Source organism: Perca fluviatilis, chromosome 18, assembly GCF_010015445.1.
Source record: "Perca fluviatilis chromosome 18, GENO_Pfluv_1.0, whole genome shotgun sequence".
NCBI lineage: Eukaryota > Metazoa > Chordata > Actinopteri > Perciformes > Percidae > Perca > Perca fluviatilis.
Genome location: NC_053129.1, coordinates 36497873 through 36503717, shown reverse-complemented (window position 1 = coordinate 36503717; position 5845 = coordinate 36497873).

Below are 5845 nucleotides of genomic sequence, written 5' to 3'. Positions count from 1 at the left end.
GGACATGTTGTATAAATGTCCATTAAAGGGACATGTTGTAAATGTCCATTAAAGGGACATGTTGTAAATGTCTATTAAAGGGACATGTTGTAAATGTCCATTAAAGACACATGTTGTATAAATGTCTATTAAAGGGACATGTTGTAAATGTCCATTAAAGACACATGTTGTATAAATGTCTATTAAAGGGACATGTTGTATAAATGTCCATTAAAGGGACATGTTGTAAATGTCCATTAAAGAGACATGTTGTATAAATGTCCATTAAAGGGACATGTTCTATAAATGTCCATTAAAGAGACATGTTGTATAACTGTCCATTAAAGAGACATGTTGTATGTATAACGTATAACGTTGTGTTCAGGGAACAGGCAGCTAGCAGATAGTGAGATGTTTTTACAGTGTGTTCAGGGGACAGACAGCTAGCAGATAGTGAGGAGATGTTTTTACAGTGTGTTCAGGGGACAGACAGCTAGCAGATAGTGAGGACATGTTTTTACAGTGTGTTCAGGGGACAGGCAGCTAGCAGATAGTGAGGAGATGTTTTTACAGTGTGTTCAGGGGACAGACAGCTAGCAGATAGTGAGGAGATGTTTTTACGGTGTGTTCAGGGGACAGACAGCTAGCAGATAGTGAGGAGATGTTTTACAGTGTGTTCAGGGGACAGACAGCTAGCAGATAGTGAGGAGATGTTTTTACGTTGTGTTCAGGGACCAGGCAGCTAGCAGATAGTGAGGAGATGTTTTTACAGTGTGTTCAGGGGACAGGCAGCTAGCAGATAGTGAGGAGATGTTTTACAGTGTGTTCAGGGGACAGACAGCTAGCAGATAGTGAGAGGACATTTTTTACAGTGTGTTCGGGGACAGGCAGCTAGCAGATAGTGAGGAGATGTTTTTACAGTGTGTTCAGGGGACAGCCCAGCTAGCAGATAGTGAGGACATGTTTTACAGTGTGTTCAGGGGACAGGCAGCTAGCAGATAGTGAGATGTTTTTGGCTGTGTTCACGGGGACAGACAGCTAGCAGATAGTGAGGAGATGTTTTACAGTGTGTTCAGGGAACAGACAGCTAGCAGATAGTGAGATGTTTTTACAGTGTGTTCAGGGGACAGACAGCTAGCAGATAGTGAGATGTTTTTACAGTGTGTTCAGGAGACAGACAGCTAGCAGATAGTGAGGAGATTTTTTACAGTGTGTTCAGGGAACAGGCAGCTAGCAGATAGTGAGATGTTTTTACAGTGTGTTCAGGGGACAGACAGCTAGCAGATAGTGAGGACATGTTTTTTACAGTGTCTTCAGGGGACAGGCAGCTAGCAGATAGTGAGGAGATGTTTTACAGTGTGTTCAGGGGACAGGCAGCTAGCAGATAGTGGAGATGTTTTTACAGTGTGTTCAGGGGACAGGCAGCTAGCAGATAGTGAGGAGATGTTTTACAGTGTGTTCAGGGGACAGGCAGCTAGCAGATAGTGAGATGTTTTTACAGTGTGTTCAGGGGACAGACAGCTAGCAGATAGTGAGGAGATGTTTTTACAGTGTGTTAACAGGCAGCTAGCAGATAGTGAGATGTTTTACAGTGTGTTCAGGGGACAGGCAGCCAGCAGATAGTGAGATGTTTTACAGTGTGTTCAGGGGACAGACAGCTAGCAGATAGTGAGGAGATGTTTTTACAGTGTGTTCAGGGGACAGACAGCTAGCAGATAGTGAGGAGATGTTTTTACAGTGTGTTCAGGAGACAGGCAGCTAGCAGATAGTGAGGAGATGTTTTTACAGTGTGTTCAGGAGACAGACAGCTAGCAGATAGTGAGGAGATGTTTTACAGTGTGTTCAGGGGACAGACAGCTAGCAGATAGTGAGGAGATGTTTTTACAGTGTGTTCAGGAGACAGACAGCTAGCAGATAGTGAGGAGATGTTTTTACAGTGTGTTCAGGGGACAGGCAGCTAGCAGATAGTGAGATGTTTTTACGGTGTGTTCAGGGGACAGACAGCTAGCAGATAGTGAGATGTTTTTACGGTGTGTTCAGGGGACAGACAGCTAGCAGATAGTGAGGACATGTTTTTACAGTGTGTTCAGGGGACAGACAGCTAGCAGATAGTGAGATGTTTTTACGGTGTGTTCAGGGGACAGGCAGCGTGTCACTGAAACCCCACCCAACCATCTCTTACTAAACCTAACTGTCCCGTCTCGACCCAGAGCGTCCAAAACTGCCGCTAAAGGAGACTTTTTGCGCCAATAAGAAAACGCCAAAGGCACCTGACCGAGCGCGGCTGGCGGACTCGATGGGAGTGAGAACATGTCGGCTCTGCACCCGACCTCGCGGTGCTATCGTGGCTTAGACTAGCTGCTGCTACTACTGCTACTACTACTACTACTGCTGCTACTGCTACTGCTACTGCTACTGCTACTACTGCTGCTACTGCTACTGCTACTACTACTACTACTGCTACTGCTACTACTGCTACTGCTGCTGCTACTACTGCTACTGCTGCTGCTACTGCTACTGCTACTGCTGCTGCTACTACTGCTACTGCTGCTGCTACTGCTGCTACTGCTGCTGCTACTGCTACTACTGCTGCTACTGCTACTGCTGCTGCTACTACTACTGCTACTGCTGCTACTGCTGCTGCTGCTGCTGCTACTGCTGATGCTGCTGCTTCTGCTGCTACTGCTGATGCTGCTTCTGCTGCTACTGCTGCTGCTGCTGCTACTGCTACTACTGCTGCTACTGCTACTGCTGCTGCTACTACTACTGCTACTGCTGCTACTACTACTGCTACTGCTGCTGCTACTGCTGCTACTGCTGCTGCTACCTACCGCTGCCGCTGCTGCTACTACTGCTACTGCTACTACTGCTACTGCTGCTGCTACTACTGCTGCTGCCGCTACTCGCTGCGCATACTGCTACTACTACTACCACACTGCTACTACCACGCTGCTGCTACTACTGCTACCGCTACACCGCTGCTTACTACTACTGCTGCTGCTACTACTCACTGCTACTGCTACTTGCTACTGCTGCTGCTACCACTGTACGCTACCACTGCTGCTACGCCACCACGCGCGCTATACTCACCGCTACCGCTACCACCGGCTACCCCACGTTACCACCCTGCTGCTACCACTACCACGCTACCTACCCGCTACCACCACCGCTACCGCTACCACTACCGATCACGCTACCGCTACCACGCTACTCACCACCCCGCGCCACTACCACCCTACGACACCGCGCTACGCTACCACTGATGCGTTACCACCGTTACCGTGCTACCGCTACTCACTACCACTACCACGCTACCACCACCGCTACCGCCCCTACCACCACTACCACTACCCGCTGTACCACTGATGTGTTACGTTACCGCTGCTACGTACCGGCACTGGGTTAGTACGCTACGCCTGCTACACTGATGGTTACTACGTATACTATACTAACTAGTACCACTGAGACGCTAGTGCTATGCTACTGAGGTTACGCTACGCTGCTACCCTACCGCTACCACGCTACCGGCTAGTAGCTACGCGCTCCTACGTTGCCTGCTACGCACGGGTACCTGAGCGCTCGCGCCCCTGAGCGCCTTTGCGCTACTGACTTCGCGGTGTTACGCTACATGGCTACGCGCTACCGCTGCTGCTACACTGGCTACACTTGATGCTGCTGCTGCTACTGCTGCTGATGCTGATGCTGATGCTGATGCTGATGCTACTGCTGCTACTGCTGCTGCTGCTGCTGTTAGCCTTGTCAACACATGGATGTTTCCCATAAACATAAACATATTCTGATCTGATTACAGCAAAGACAACGTCGGCAGTATTGACGGCAGAATAGACACCAGAATATTTCCTTCTGGATTGACAGGTGCAATATTAGAAAATCGATAATTATTATTAATTTATTTTAATTACATTTATGTCTATAAGAGACTTTCAAACATGTCATTTATTAATATGTATTTGTGTCTAAATGACATATAAACATCTTCTCTATTCTATTTTGCCTGGAAACGCTTCCAACACGCTGGCGTGTGGCGTGAAAAATAGGCGTCGGTTCTATTTCTAGCATGCACGCGTTTTCAGCGCGGCTCGAGCAGCGCCTGAGACGTGCGTGTCACGCAAGGCAGCGTGCACGCTCTAACCTGTTACCATGGGAGCCCAAATATAAACGGACACGCCACGCTGCCGACACGTTTCTTTTTTGCACTTCTGCTTGGACGCAAACTGCATTTTGCTGTTTTAGTACTTATACTCTGCACAATGACTGAATCTAATCTAATCTAATCTAATCTAATCTAATCTAATCTAATCTAATCTAATCTATTGCAAATTAATCAGTTGAATGTGATGCGACTACCCAGGAGAATAGACGAAAATCTCTTAAACTGACCTTTGTTGATCTGAAATGAAGACAGATTCAGCAACACGGCCTATTTCTCTCTTAACATGTTTTCAGAAACATGTTTCGGTGAACTATTTTAGTACAATATGCATAGACAGTATATATAATGGAGCAGCAGAGCCCGTGTCTCTGGACGGAGACCAGTGAAGGATATTAGAAGTCTCTTTCCCGGTGCTGGCTGAGCATTACTGAGCAGCCTCCAACTGAGCTTGACGTAGATGTGACGTGAGCAACCTGTCATGTCATGATGTACTGATCACTAACATGCTAGTTAACATTAGTCATTAAACCTAAACAGATAATGGAAGACCAAACTGCCTGTGAGCTTCTCCTGTACTATACGGTAATTCCTCTACTGTGTGACAGTAAGTCTCGTGGTTATGACCCAATCGTTAGCCTATTTTTATAAAAGCGTCAAGTCAAAGTCAAAGTCAAGTTTATTTCATCCATAAAAATGGAAATTACAGTGCTCACACCCGCCTAATACAATGTAATACAATACAAAATACAATACAAAATCTATAAAAATGTACGTTTAAAGTGCTTGTTGTGCTGTCTGATAGCCTGAGGTATAAAAGAGAGAGCATACCGCTTAGTTCGTCTCACAGGAGGCCTTAGTCTACCACTACGTTCTATAACCCTACCAGTCAGATTACTACAGGAGACCTTAGTCTACCACTACGTTCTATAACCTAAGAGACTACAGGCTAGCTACCACTTCTCCCACGTACTAGCTCACACTTCTATACCTACCAGACTATAGGACTTAGCTACCACTACTTCTAAACCACCAAACTACTACACTATTATCACCAGAGAAGGGGCTAATTTGCCTCTTAGTCTACACTAAAAACTACAGAGGCTAGCTCCAACTACGTTCTATATACCAGTCAGATTACTACAGGAGACCCTAGTCTACCACTACGTTCTATAACCCTACCAGTCAGATTACTACAGGAGGGGATCTAGCCTACCACATGTTCTATAACCCTACCAGTCAGATTACTACAGGAGACCTTCCAGTCTACCACTGCCTCTACATAACCCTACCAGTCAGATTACTACAGGAGGGCCTTAGTCTACCACTACGTTCTATAACCCTACCAGTCAGATTACTACAGGAGGCCTTAGTCTACCAACTTCTATAACCCTACCAGTCAATTACTACAGGAGGCTTGTCGCCTACTACGTCTAAACCCTACAGCAGATGGCATAGGAGGCACCCTACTGCGTTCTATAACCTACCAGTCAGATTACTACAGGAGGCCTTAGCCTACCACTACGTTCTATAACCCTACCAGTCAGATTACTACAGGAGGTCTTAGTCTACCACTACGTTCTATAACCCTACCAGTCAGATTACTACAGGAGGTCTTAGTCTACCACTACGTTCTATAACCCTACCAGTCAGATTACTACAGGAGGCCTTAGCCTACCACTACGTTCTATAACC